The sequence below is a fragment of the Pelophylax lessonae genome (genome assembly GCF_965119305.1).
Source record: "Pelophylax lessonae genome assembly, chromosome: 5".
NCBI classification, from domain to species: domain Eukaryota; kingdom Metazoa; phylum Chordata; class Amphibia; order Anura; family Ranidae; genus Pelophylax; species Pelophylax lessonae.
The window spans coordinates 193,170,269-193,186,181 of NC_138772.1; positions in this window are offsets into that span (position 1 = coordinate 193,170,269).

The window sequence follows — 15,913 nt, forward strand, 5'->3', positions numbered from 1 at the left end:
AAGTGTTGGCTGCAAAGGTTTAGAAATTCCCAGGACACTCTCTGCTTTTATTAATGAGGAATTCCTCCCCCCCCTGTGCTGTTGGATTTCCATACAAATTTTTCACAAGCTAAAGAAAACTGATAACTGTCCACATATCGTTAATCTATTGCTAGACTAGATTGGCGAAGGGCCAAAGACGGGGCTCGTTCTGTTGGATGCCAGTACAACCACACATTTATTTATATTTATTAATTTATTCTGATGACCAGTCAGTAGAACAGTGGGAGAGGCATTAGGAGAAGAAAGGAAGGCATAGACAGAGATGCAGGCAGTGTCAATGTGTTTGTATTTACTTAAATGTTTAAGTGTCATATGTTGGCTTGTCACTTTGAGAAAGGGGTATAATGAGGCCCTGAAATGGAATGGAGGTGAAAATGGAGGTGGAAAATGTATTTTTTGCTATATTTTTGATGGGACCTTAATAAATTGCAGAGGGTAGTCATGGTGTGCTGGCATTTTCTATATTTCGAGCTATAATACAATATAACTGATAGCTGTGCACTCCCAACCAGTGGTGTTTTCAGGGTCTGGTGCTTGATAGATTTGTTTGCAGTACAACTACTCAGACAAAAGATACCCCCCATCTGACCCCTGTGATTTTGCTGAGTTATGAAAACAATCGGGCTGTATTTGAGATATGAATTACTTCAGCAGACAATCTTTGGGCACCAACATTTAATAAAAGTATTTTGGCTAGACTGTAATCTTTAATGTTGACATCAAAAATACACAAAGGAGAGAGATCTGGAAACACATTGAAAATAATAAAAAATATCATAATAATAATGTTACTTCAAAACACATCACACCAATCACTTGAAAAAAAAAACTGCGGCCTCAGCAGTTTCCATAGAAATCTTTACAAATACTGTAATGCAAACTATTCCAGTGAGATAATGCACAGTCCTCTATATTAATTCTGACACTTGTAATGAAAATAAGCTAACAAAAGATCTCACAAAGCTCTGACATATACCAACCAAAGTCACATAATCTCATAAGCACTTAGTTCAACAATTTTCCCTTTCATTGGGTTGATACCTTATACCCATACCATATAACTTATTTGGGGACCAATTTGTGTGCGTGTGTGTGTGTGTGGGGGGGGGGGGGGGGTGAGAAGCTGGCCATTTGGTGTTTCCTTCTGTCTTCTGTCTATAATTCTTGGCATCTTAGGTCAACAATAGTGGTTTAGGGGGTGAGACTTGTTTAATGTGTTAGGATACAGGTAGGGTTTAAGAGGGTGTGGAGATGGCATGGGTTTTAGGAAGTGATGGGGAAAGTGGGTAAGGATTGTTGAGCCACTAAATTTTGGGTCCCAAATGAGGACTACCAATCCAGAGAGTACTGAAATTGGTCCTCTCCTGTTTGACCATACTACCCCGGAATTCCTCAACCTGCGTGCTAACTCTCCCTTAAAAGGACCACAACTTAATTAGTGGGGAAACTTACCTACTGTTCAGGACCCATCCCTGGCATTCTGTACAATAGCTACATGGTAAATAAAAATGTAACCACTACCCATAACAGATACAGGTAAAAAGGAGAATTACAAAAGGACTATCAATATCAATGCTATTCTTCAAACCCATATGTAAGAGATGTATGTGACTAGTTATGCAGCCAGTTTACCATACCTCTGCAAAAGGCACTCAGAGATACAAGATCAGAACTGATCCTAGGGTCACAGACGCTTGGGTGCAGAAATATTTCTGGCGCCCCCACATGGGCATGGTCATGTTACTAACTCCTCTCCAATGCCTCCACCTCTCACACATGTGGCCTTTTAGAGCTGTTTTATATATGGCAGAGAGGCAAAAGACGTTACATGGGTCCCCCTTTTTGACAACAAACAGCAGCATCACTTGGCTCATTAATAATAACAATCAGCTCCAAGCATGAAATAATAAAAAGGAAGAGAGAAGTCTTCCTAGTGTAAAACCTTTTTTTCTTTTATTTTTAAAAAGAAACCTTCACTTACATTATTAACCAAAAATACCAGAACAAAATGGTCAATGAATAATAAACCACTTATCTTACCTCTGCTCCAGTATTACACAAAAAGTTAGAATACACTAAAAATTATTCACAATATCCTGGCCCTTTGCGGTCTTAAATCTAAATGGGACAGCTGCCACTTTAAATGATTAACCACCTGCCGACCAGCCACCATACATTTATTGCGGGAGGTCGGCTCTGTCCCACGAAGCAACGTACCTGTACATTATTTTGTGGGACCGTGTGCATGCCGACTTGCCACAGGGGGAGCCAATCAATGGGTCCGGCATCCGCGATGTCCACCAGGCACTTGTGAACACTGCCCAGAGAGACAGAATGGTGGTGTGCCGTGGTAAACGCAGAAGACCACTGTTCTGTCAGTAATGAACACAGGGATCATGTGTTCCTCCTATTTAGGAACACATGTCTCTGTGTTCACTTAGCAAGCCCATCCCCCACACAGTTAAAAAGCATCCCCGAGGGACACATTTAACCCTTTGATTGGTCCTGGTGTTAAACCCTTCCCTGCCAGTGTTATTAGTACAGTAAAAGTGCATATTTTTAGCACTGATTACTGTAGTAATGTCACTGGTCCCCCCAAAAGTGTCAAAAATTTCAGTTAAGTGTCTGATCTCTCCGCCACAATGTCGCAGTCCCTCTAAAAATTGCTGATCGCCGCCATTACTAGTAAAAAATAAATAACTAATAAAAAATGACATCAATCTTCCCATAGTTTGTAGACGCAATAGATTCCAAGAGAAAAGGAAGGCAGTGCTGTTCAGATGTTGGTATTATAGAAGTGCTGTATAAACAAGCCAATGGATATGAGAAACATTTATTTAGGAAAGTCAAATTTTAAAATTACAATGGGGTAAAATAAAAACCAATGCTGTAGCAGACTGATATATCCAGGTGGTGATCGGCAATAACTGCTGGTCCACTGGCAACGATCTCTTCATGCGTTCCAGGCTGGTTACAGTTCTGGGTTCGAGACTTCCGTCCTGCCTTTGTGTTGCTGATACGTCACGCGGTGAGCATGGACTGATCCGGCTTGGCTCCCATCTGTCAATGGCTTCCACACAGCTTTCATACAGCCTTTTGGATTGCCTCCCACCTTCAGCCCGCTCTAGGGGTTTGGATCAGCTCACCCAGTGGACCTGCAGTTATTGCCGATCACCACCTGGATATATCGGTCTGGTATAGCATTGGTATTTATTTTACCCCATTGTAATTTTAAACTTTGACTTTCCTAAAACGATGTTTCTCATATCTATTGGCTTGTTTATACAGCACTTCTATAGCACCAACATCTGGACAGAGCTGCCTTCCTTTTCTCTTGGCAACTTTTAGGCTGGTTCACAGCAATTTATTGGCAGCAGCACTGATTTAGGTCTGGGACTTCTTACAGTATAGCTGTCACAGCGACAGCGCTGGAACTTTTGTTGTGATAACTTTTGTGCAAACCAATCAATTTACACTTATTGGAATTTTTTTTTCCTTACCAAAAATATGTATCAGAATACATATTGTCTTAAATGGTGAAAAAAATTAGATTTTTTTTTTTTTTTTTTTTATTGGGAATGTTTTAAGGTGTCTCAGCCATTGTGGAATATTGCAGATGATGATAAACAGAATTATGTGTTGTTAACCAATTGACCTCGGCCATGCAACACTGTACCCAAATGAAATTAATATCATTTTTTCCCCCCACAAATAGAGCTTTCTTGATGGTATTAAATCACCACTAGTTTTTTTTATTTTTTGCTAAAACGGAAAAATACAGAAAGTTTGAAAAAAAAAACACTTTTTTCTTAGGTTCTCTTACAAAATTTTTCAAACAAAAAGTCTTTCTTTATAAATGTAAGCCAAAATGTAGTATGCTAAATCTCATTGGTAAAAATAACCCAAATCAGTGTGCATTATTTAGTCTCTGTGAAAGGTATAGAGTCTATAACTATGGTATATACAGTTTATTCGAAAAGTGATCAATCCTGATGTACTGACGGCCTATTTAATTTCTTGAAGCCCTAAAATGCCAGGAAAGTACAAATAGCCCCCAAATGACCCATTTTTGTGAAATAGACAGCCCAAGGTATTTAGTAAGAAGCATAGCAAATTTTTTTTTTTTAAGTTGTAATTTTTTTTGTCCCAATTTTATGGAAATTGTAGAAATTATATAAAATGTGTTTTCCTTTTCACTTTTTTGTTACATGCTGTCACCAGTGCAGTACATCATCAACTGGCTGGTGTTGCAATGAGCAGGGATAGTGACTGGTGACAATATGTAAAAAAAAAAAGAAATAACTTTTAAACATTTTTACTATTTTTTTTACATACTGTGAAAAACATTCATGACAGTTTTGATTACAAGTAATCGTGTGATTGCTGTGATTGGTCATAGCGAACACATGATACCCCAGCCATTCATAGCCACCAGTTACAGAGCACTGTCATCTGTTGTGTCCACCAGACACAGTGGTCATGGGATCATGCTGCTGCATGCCCTGGGGGCACACCAATGTGCAAGTGCTGAGCAACATATCAGTATGTTGCTTAGCCTAAAGCTGCCACCAGCCAACAGTAAATGTACTGTGGGGTGGCAGCAAGTAGTTAAACGCTGAGGAATTGGTTGCCAAGAGTTAGGGTACTGTTAAACCTTAAAAAAAAGATGGTGATGGCTGAGGCTGACACAGGTAGTAAAATGGGTGATTCCCTGACAGGTACCATAAAAATAGGCCCGCTACAGTCCTGGAACAGTAGTTCTGGGGGAGATATAAGGGAACACAGGAATCCAAGCAAGGCAATAAAAGGGGCTGTAGAGAGGCCATTGGTACACAGAAAAAGAAGCGCAAAGGTTTCAGTAAAGGTCATCATAGTAGAGTGTCAGTGGGGCATAGGCAGGGACACCAATGGAGTTTCCTTTAAAAAAAAAAAAAAAAGAAAGAAGGTCAGACAGGTTTGGACCCCAGTAGGAGATAGCTGGCACAGTGGTGCTAAAAGAAACACATGGTGTGTTTCTCCCTCCTGTGTAAAATAAGGGGGAGGATATGTGGCAGCACAAGGCCCTGCTACAGTAAAAATGTAGGAAAATGTGACAAGGTTTCTCAAACCCAGGGTCTGGGTCTTGCCAGTAACCAGAGGGCTGAGTGAGCAGGTGTTTTTAGCCCTTATATCTAGGACCTGACCATAGTTCAGGGCTCCACCTGAGAGACAAAGGGTCTGTGTACAGGAGTCAGGTGGGCTCCACCCACCTGAGAAGTCCATGTGCGTTTGCAAGGGAGCAGCCAAAGAGGTGTGCATGTCTGCAATGTGCTGTCTGGGACAGGACAGATGGAGGCCCAAGCCTGAGAGACAAAGCAGCAGGGAGCTGCAGGAAAGAGAAAAAAAGTGACAGAGGTACAGTTTTTTTGCACAAGCACTGGGATGTTTTGTTAGAGGACCAAGGCATGAGGCCTGAGCAATGGTGCTGTCAAAGAGAGCCAGGAGGCTGAACATTTTTGTATTATGTGCTATGGCGGAAACCCCTGCGAGGGATACTGAAGGCTGTGAACTTTTTCTGTGATGTTTAATAAAAGTGGGCAGACAAAGCCATGTTGTGGAATAAACCCCCTGGGGAGTGCTAAATGTGAGCTAAATTACCCCCAAGTTGCCACAATACATAGTCAGTAGAATATGCGAATGGGTCAGTTCGGAGACATTTTCAGCAAACAGGCAAAGGATAGCCACACTGCACTGGTCAGGAACACTGTTGCTGGCTGCACTGGCTTTTGTGACACTGTACTGATGTATTGGGAATCAGGGACACTGTTGATGGCTGCATTGACTTTGACTCTGGCACTGGTTGACTAGCACTCATAAACATTGTTTCTGACTGCACTGGTCTGTGTCACTGGTGTGGCAGCAATCAAGAACATTGTTGATGGCTTACACTGGTCTGGCAAAATTAAGACTGGTGTGGCAGTGATCAAGAACACTGTTGATGGCTGTACTGGTCTAGTAACACTGGCACTGGTGTAACAGTGGTCAGGGACATGATTGCTGACTTATACTGGTCTGGTAACATTGGGACTGGTTTAGCAGTGAACATTGTTGTCGGCTGCATTGGTCTGATGCAACTGGGACTCATGTAGCGGTGATCAGGAACACTGCTGCTGGTTTACCCAGGCTTGGTGACACTACTGTAGAACAGGTGTGGTAGCAATCAGGAACACTGTTGCAGGCTTACACTGATCTGGTGACATTGGGACTTGTGTGGTGGAGATCAGGAACAATCTTGCTGGCATACACTGGACTGGTGATACTGAAGACTAGTGTGGCAGCAATCAGGAACACTATTGCTGACTTACACTAGTCTGATGACACTGGGAGAAGTGTGTCAGAGATCAGGAACACTGTTGCTGGCACACATTGGTCTAGTGACACTGCAACTGGTGTAGCGGTGATAAGGAACACTGTTGTTGGTATAAACTGGTCTGGGGACACTGGTGGTAATCAGGAAAACTGTTGTTGTCTGTACTGGTTTGGTGTGGCAGCAATCACAAACACTGTGACTGATGTGGTAGTGATCAGAGACACTGAGACTGGCTACACTATTAGGGCTCATTTACACATGAGGTAGGGGGCAGTAAAACCTTGCAGTTAAGCCACAGTTTAACAGTTCCCCCCAACTGCAAACCCTCTTTAGCTGTAGAGGCAATGGCTGGGAGTGTATCACAAAGCAATGCTTTGCCATGGCAGGAATTATACTCTATGTCACATTTTCTGGGATTAGGCACTGGGCCTCCAGCCTTTTCCCAACACCCACCTAACGCGATTCTCTTTTACCTACCAAGTATAAACAACACCCTATGTTCATATAGGACTTTAAAATATCGCACTGCATACCCTAAGAAACTAGGACTGCTCCACTCATTTGAAATATATGTTGAGGAGAAGAATAACTGTAGAAGGATAGACAAGAGAGACCAGGAGATCCAGAGGGGAGGGGGGAACAAAAACACTACTTTATTCTAAGACTGGCAGTATGTCTCAACGGAGGAACCCAGAAGCCACTTACAATCAGCAATCTATTCATCAAAAAGAGCCTTCCCTTCCTCATATATTGGATTTTATGGTAGTATAAGGACATATTATCTAAACTAAGTGCACAGCGGTGATTTTAAATAAAAACTGGTTATTTCTTCTGCTGTGATTCATTCATTTTTTATGTGAATTATATAGATAAGGAGAAACTGGAAACCTATAAAAATGAGCCTTTAGCGCCAACCATTAGCTCATAATAAGAATACAATATATTCAGTAGTATTATTTCAGATTAAAACAAAAGAGTCCTAGGACTCTTTTGCGGCATCTGTTTGTCCATTTCCATGGGCAATGCTTATAAAATTGTTAGAGAGACAGTGTGGGAGTGCTAGCACTACTTTTACCAGGGATGATGTGCATTCTAGCATGATTAGCTGGAGTCACAAAACACGTATGTCATAACTCCCAACTTTTTGAGATGGGAATTAGGGACACCTATTAGCAAAAGTAGTTAGGCATAGGACATACACCCCTGCCATGCTCCCTTAAAAGAGAAATATACAAAAAAAAAAAGATTAGTTAAGCCCACAAGTGCTTTTTTTTACCCCTACTATTCCTTTATACTGGCTTTCGAAATCTACAAATGCAATCATTTAGAAATAGGATGAAATATTTAGCACTGAAAAAAATGTTTTCAAAGATAAAAAAGAGCACTTTATAAACAACAGTATAGATCAGACTAAAATGAGGGACAAATGAGGAGGAAAGAATGACAGAGGGACTGTGTTCCAAATCAGAGACAGTCCCTCGAAATCTGGGACAGTTGGGAGCTATGCCATATACTACTATGTCTCACATAACCCCAGTGAGAATGACCAAGTATTTAAATAGGAAATATCCATTTATTGCCAAGCCTTCCCCTAGCATTAGTGGTCAGGCACTATAGCTGGCTGCTGTGTTCTTCACCTTTAGCAGCCCCCTTTCCCAAAAACAAGCAGGCTTACTTGGTACTCGGTTGCCCCCAGGTCTTATACACAATGTTAGAGTGCCTGGCTACCATGCTGGGGCAGGTGTAAACTAAGCACAGCGAACAGGTACCATGGTAAAAAGGCAGGCAGAACTCGATCTGAGGGTAGACAGACAGAGAGAGTGCAGCTCAGCCAAAACCAGAATGCTGGAATGAGACCAGCAGCTACCATGAGTCAGGGTCGTTACATGCTTCTGACATTTATATTGACCTTGCACCAGTGCTAAGAATTAGATGGATAATTAATTATTTGAGAGCCCAGTTATGGACAACTAGAATTTTATAAGCCAGATATGCCAATACGTGTATGTAATGTCCCCCTATTTAGGCTACTAGGTACATTTAGTTTTTGGCTTGCAATGTATTAAATTGAGCAGTTATTGTTTGGTCTGCTCTGTTCAGAGCTTTACAGGCTGAGAGTTTGTTTACTTCCCCCTACCTCTAGAAGAAGTTTCCTGAATTGTTTCCTGCAGGAACTAACCAATCCCTGGGGAGGTGTGAACAGATGGCGATTGGGCTGCTGTTAAATAGACTGGAGCCCTGGGAAGATTGCCTTTTTCCCCGTGTGGGGATTGATCTTGGAGCTAAAAGAGGGGGGCTGCTTGCCCCTGGAGCCCTTTTGGACTGGATGCTGAACTACTCAACAAAAGGCTGCACCTTTGGACTGATCCTGTTCCAGGACACTGTGAGTAGAGCCTCTTCTTGTGCTGCACCTCAGGTCATGGTCTTCAGCCCTGAACCTATAGACTGTTCCAGTCTAGCCAATTTCTTCAACATGCTACTTCATGGTCTCCAGCTGTGAACCTATAGACTGTTTCAGTATAGCTTATCTGTCCTACATGCTACTTGATGGTCTCCAGCCATGAACCGTTAGACCATGGGTGTCCAACCTTTTGGCTTCTCTGGGCCACATTGAGTGTAGAGAAATTTTCTCGGGCCGCATATAAAATATATACTATAGTTAAGGTATATAAGTAATAAAACAATAATAGATACAAGTTGCGCTAAAGAATGATCAAACATTAAATAAAAATGTGTCAAACAGTGAAAAAAATTATATTAATAGTCCATAAAGTCCGTGAGAAACCAAATAATATAGACGTGACTTAGGGATATCATTGTAGATGGAAGGCTTACCAGAATTCGGTAAAAATCGGGCCAAATGATAACAGCGACTCCAGAAATTCGGCAAGGGATATACATGATAGATCTCACAATCTCAAACGATCCCCTCAAGGGTGTGGTTGTCAGATGCAAAAAGTGACAGACTAAAATTATAGATCCAGACACCTCCACCAATAGGAATGCAGCTTACCAGAAAAATTAGTGTAAACGCTCATAGAGAAAATCCACAAAGGATCCCAAACATGCTAGAGCTGTATCCTCAACACGAACCCTAAATGACCTTACCGGATGATGGTATAAAGTAGGCAGATATTGATGACAAATATATGTAGAGGATTAAAGACCAGATCTCATATAACAGCCAATGGGGGCTCGGGGTTTGGGAACGATGTAGACAGGATTCAACCATAGAATAAAAGGGGTGCCATAGCATAAAATCCCACAAAATTTATTTAAATAAAGGAATCACACTTACAAAATAAGATGAACATTCGGCAAGGGAGAGGAATAACAGCCGCCAGCCGGACGGCTCCGCTCGCCCGTACTTCCTGAACGCTGGTGAGGGTGACGTCAGCACGCCGTGACTCGACGCGTTTAGTCAGAGATGCCGTTAATCCTTTGATAACGTCCGGCCGGCGGCTGTTATTCCTCTCCCTTGCCGAATGTTCATCTTATTTTGTAAGTGTGATTCCTTTATTTAAATACATTTTGTGGGATTTTATGCTAAGGCACCCCTTCTTTTATTCCATGGTTGAATCCTGTCTACATCGTTCCCAAATCCCGAGCACCAGAATGATTGCCAGGTAAATTTAGATTGCTCTCTGCCTTCCAGAGAGCAGGATTCATTGGTAGGATCTGCTCATGGTGCTCAGGTGAAGCTCAGCTTGTCTGAAATTTTTCACACTGGTTCAATTGGGAGGCATATTTTACAGTAGGAGGAAACCTGACAAGTGAGGGCACAGGCATTGTTACAGCCCTGGTGATTGGCAGAGGAATGTGCCTCCATGCATGCTGGGTGACTGTATAAATGTCAAAGGCACATGTGATCGGGGTCTTCGGCTGGAGAGCAACGTCCCAAAGGGAGGGGGCAGCTGCCTCTCCTCTGTTGAAGCTGCCATGCAGCCTCGGGTAGTTGATCTGAGGGCCTGAAAGTCAGATAAGAGTTGAACGCAGAGGTCCTGCAGAGCTGACTGTTATATGACTGTTATCTGTTATATGAGATCTGGTCTTCAATCCTCTGCATATATTTGTCATCAATATCCGCCTACTTTATACCATCATCCGGTAAGGTCATTTAGGGTTGGTGTTGAGGATACAGCTCTAGCATGTTTGGGATCCTTTGTGGATTTTCTCTATGAGCGTTTACACTAATTTTTCTGATAAGCTGCATTCCATTGGTGGAGGTGTCTGGATCTATCATTTTAGTCTGTCACTTTTTGCATCTGACAACCACACCATTGAGGGGATCGTTTGAGATTGTGAGATCTATCGTGTTTATCCCTTGCCGAATTTCTGGAGTCGCTGTTATCATTCGGCACGATTTTTAACGAATTCTGGTAAGCCTTCCATCTACACGGATATCCCTAAGTCACGTCTATATTATTTGGTTTCTCACGGACTTTATAGACTATTAATATAATTTTTTTCACTGTTTGACACATTTTTATTTAATGTTTGATCATTCTTTAGCGCGATTTGTATCTATTATTGTTCTTTGGGGTGTTGGTCACACTTGAAGTCGCTGCTTCACACTTATATTGGTTGGATTAGCGCAGTTGTTTCTCTATTTTTAAGTAATAAAACGCTGCTGCTGGAATCAATATACAGAGGTTTACTTATTCTGAGGGATATTAAAGGAACACTCTAACCACCATGACCACTTCAGTGATTTAAGTGGTCATGGTGATAGGAGTCAGAAACACTGCACATGCTGGGATATTTACAGTTATGTGCTGGGGGCTAGTTGCACCCCCTAGCATATATGACTTAGGCAGCCAGAAAATGTCATGTCACAGTGCTCTGTAACTGGCCACTATGAATGCCTGGGGAATCATGTGGTCGCTATCACCAATCATAGCAACCACATGATTACTTGTAAGCAAAAATGTCACAGTATGTAAAAAAAAATTGTTACCAGTCACTATCCCTGATCATTGCAACACCAGCCATTTGATGATGTACTGCACTGGTGACAGTATGTTAAAAAAATTGCGAAAAGGAAAACAAATTTTATTTAATTTCTACATTTTCCATAAAATTGTGACAAAATAAATTACAACTTCAAAAAAAAAAAAAAAAAACAAAACTCGCCATGCTTCTTAGTCTGTCACCTTGGGCTGTCTACTTTCCAAAAAGGGGTCATTTGGGGGGTATTTGTACTTTCCTGGCATTTTAGGGCTTCAAGAAATGAAATAGGCCGTCAGTACATTAGGATTGTTCACTTTTCGAATATAATGTATATACCATAGTTGTAGACGCTATACCTTTCACAAAGACTAAACAATGCACACTGATTTGGGTTATTTTTACCAATGAAATTTAGCATACTACATTTTAGCTTACATTTATAAAGAAAGACTTTTTGTTTGCAACATTTTGTAAGAGAACCTAAGAAAAAAGTGTTTTTTCCAAACTTTCTGTATTTTTCCATTTATATAGCAAAAAATAAAAAAAACTAGTGGTGATTTAATACCACCAAGAAAGCTCTATTTGTGGGGAAAAAATGATATTAATTTAATTTGGGTACAGTGTTGCCTGGCCGAGGTCAAGTGGTTAACAACACATAATTCTGTTTATCATCATCCGCGATATTCCACAATGGCTGAGACGCCTCATTACTTACACCATGGATGTCCAACCTTTTGGGTTCTCTGGGCGCACTGAGTGTAGAGAAATATTCTCAGGCCGCACATAAAATACATACTATAGTTAAGGTATATAAGTAATAAAACGCAGCCGCACCCTTTCCACGCTACTGCCCCCCCCACACACATGAATTTAACACAACTAGAGGATGATCAAATAAAATGTAATTATCAGTATACAGAGGTTTCCTTCTGCTGAGAGATATTAAAGGAACACTCTAACCACCATGACCACTTCAGTGATTAAAAGTGATCATGGTGGTAGGAGTTAGAAACACTGCACATGCTGGGATATTTACAGTTATGTGCTGGGGGCTAGTTTCCCCCCTAGCACATATGACTTAGGCAGCCAGAAAATGTCATGTCCTTATTCATACATGTATGAACAAGGACATGACATATTATGACAAAACACAACACGTTATTAAAAAACATATTGCAACAATTTACACACGCTAATGCACATACATTTTCTACTTATTTTACAGACTGCTGGTGTGGTTACTGCTGGCGGGTACTACTGGCGGGTAATCACTCTGCCTGTGACAGAGCCAGAACTATACAGGAAGCAGCGGCTCTGTCACTGACTGCAGACATCCTAAGTCTCCCGCGGCAGCCAGGAGATTGCACGGCACTTGCAGCTTAGTGTATGCCCATCCAATGCAGCCTAAACAGTGCCCATCCAATGCAGCCTCACCAGTGCATGCCCATCCAATGCAGCCTGATCAGTGCCCATCCAATGCGGCCTCACCAGTGCATGCCCATCCAATGCCACCTGGTCAGTGCCCATCCAATTCAGCCTCACTAGTGCATGCCCATCCAATGCAGCCTGATTAGTGCCCATCCAATGCAGCCTCACCAATGCATGCCCATCCAATGCAGCCTGATTAGTGCCCACCCAATGCAGCCTCACTAGTGCATGCCCATCCAATGCAGCCTGATCAGTGCCCATCCAATGCAGCCTCACCAGTGCATGCCTATCTAATGCAGCCTCACTAGTGCATGCCCATCCAATGCAGCTTCTCCAGTGCATGCCCATCCAATGCAGCCTGATCAGTGCCCATCCATTGCAGCCTCACAAATGCATTCACATCCAATGCAGCCTGATCAGTGCCCATCCAATACAGCCTCACCAGTGCATGCCTATCCCATGCAGCCTGATCAGTGTCCATCCAATGTAGCCTCACCAGTGCATGCCTATCCAATGCCGCCTCACCAGTGCATGCCCATCCAATGCAGTCTGCAATGAAGAGAGAGGAGAGCTGCTGGATTACACAGAGCGGGGATCTCCCGCTTAACCGGCGACCATTGTCATACGAAGTCCTGCCTCCTGGACTGGCTCCTATGATAGACGTCACCAATGTGCTGTCTATCATAGGAGTCAGTCCAGGAGGCGGGGCTTCGTATGACAGTGGCTGCCGGGTAAGCAGGAGATCCCTGCTCTGTTTGTAATCTGGCCGCGCTCGCCCCCCCTCCCCTCTGCCTACAGTTAGTTGGAAGCTGCGCCAGCTTAGTGAAGCATAAGGTTTATTAATACAAAAAACACGTAGTGACTTACTCTTAGGTAAGTAAAGGCCAGTACAGTAGGTGAATGGTGTGCCACCCACCAACATCAGAGAGTGCCATGTAATCATTGACTTTATACTAGTTAGTTGGAAGCCTCTGTGGCTGTGCCCCCGACTCGACTTCCTTCCTTTCCAGCAAAAAAAAAAAGAAGTTGTCATGGGGCAGAGGGCTGCATTGCCTGCAGTTCCGGGCCGCAGGTTGGACATGCCTGATTTACACTGTCATCAGGACCTCTTTTTCCAATGTTTGTTAGGGCAGTGCCTGAGGAGGGACCACAGACAGACAAGTGGTTAGTCCCAATAACACAGTTACACACCTCCAGTTGTCCAACATTACAGTGCCCTCTTAAGAGCCTTATAGGGCAATGCAGTGCACTGGGGCCCCCTGCTCACCCACGAGAATACACATTACAGGGAACACTATATACTACAAGAGAGTACAACTACTACCTGGAGTATATACCTTACTATATACATATTACATTGAACACTATATACTACAAGAGAGTACAACTACTACCTGGAGTATATACCTTACTATATACATATTACATGGAACACTATATACTACAAGAGTCTCTTGTAGTATATAGTGTTCCCTGTAATATGTATATAGTAAGGTATATCCTCCAGTCAGTAGTTATACTCTCTTGTAGTATATAGTGTTCCCTGTAATATGTATATAGTAAGGTATATCCTCCAGGTAGTTGTACTCTCTTGTAGTATATAGTGTTCCATGTAATATGTATATAGTAAGGTATATACTCCAGGCAGTAGTTGTACTGTCTTGTAGTATATAGTGTTCCCTGTAATATGTATATAGTAAGGTATATCCTCCAGGTAGTTGTACTCTCTTGTAGTATATAGTGTTCCCTGTAATATGTATATAGTAAGGTATATCCTCCAGGTAGTTGTACTCTCTTGTAGTATATAGTGTTCCCTGTAATATGTATATAGTAAGGTATATCCTCCAGGCAGTAGTTGTACTCTCTTGTAGTATATAGTGTTCCATGTAATATGTATATAGTAAGGTATATCCTCCAGGTAGTAGTTGTACTCTCTTGTAGTATATAGTGTTCCCTGTAATATGTATATAGTAAGGTATATCCTCCAGGTAGTAGTTGTACTCTCTTGTAGTATATAGTGTTCCCTGTAATATGTATATAGTAAGGTATATCCTCCAGGTAGTTGTACTCTCTTGTAGCATATAGTGTTCCATGTAATATGTATATAGTAAGGTATATCCTCCAGGTAGTTGTACTCTCTTGTAGTATATAGTGTTCCCTGTAATATGTATATAGTAAGGTATATCCTCCAGGCAGTAGTTGTACTCTCTTGTAGTATATAGTGTTCCCTGTAATATGTATATAGACTATATACACATTACAGGGAACACTATACTACAAGAGAGTACAACTACTCTCTGAGGAAGTCACGTGACGTGACGTAACGCGTAGGAGGAGCCGCCAGACTACCGGAAGTGACGTTGGAGATCGGAGCGAAGCGCTCCCAACGCTGTATTTACACTCTGCTTGCTAACAAAAGACTTGCTAAATGTAAGTGCAACATACGTTTTTAACAATAAATTGGTTTTGATATACTGCACCATGATGCCCCTTTATGCTTACTGAGCCCGAGGTACGATAAGGAGTTAAAGACGTCAGAAAGTGTAAAACCCCCCAGAAACGGACAGGACGGGAAATACCCCGAGGTCATAACAGGATTTCGGAACGGAAAAAAAGCTCTTATCCATCCATCCGGAGGCTAAGCTATATATAACAGGCGCAATATACACCTTACTAAGGTGAGAGTCCAGAACACCTAGATGTGACACCTGGTGGAGGCAGCAAGTCACAACACCTTTATTTTGCATGAGAGCACTTTTTATTCTGTTTGAAGATACTGAATTGAATTGCACTTTATTCTGGATTCGTTTATATGGACAATATGAACACTGCACTTTATTATTTTTAAATTGAAGAGTGAAAGCACACAGCACTTTTGAGTGATTTTGAAGAAATAATAATATTTTGTTAACAGGAATTTTATTTATTTATTGAAAAATAAGCACCCAGCACTTTGTCATATACAGTCAGCACAATACAGAGGCATATTGAATTTATTTATTTATATTTCGCAATATAATTAATCACGGTTATATTTTTAAGTGATCCCCTATTTTCAGCAAATAAGAACACGGTTTTATTCAAGTATCATATATATATTCACACTGTTTTATAATTAAATTATTTTCACTTCCGAAGCGCGCC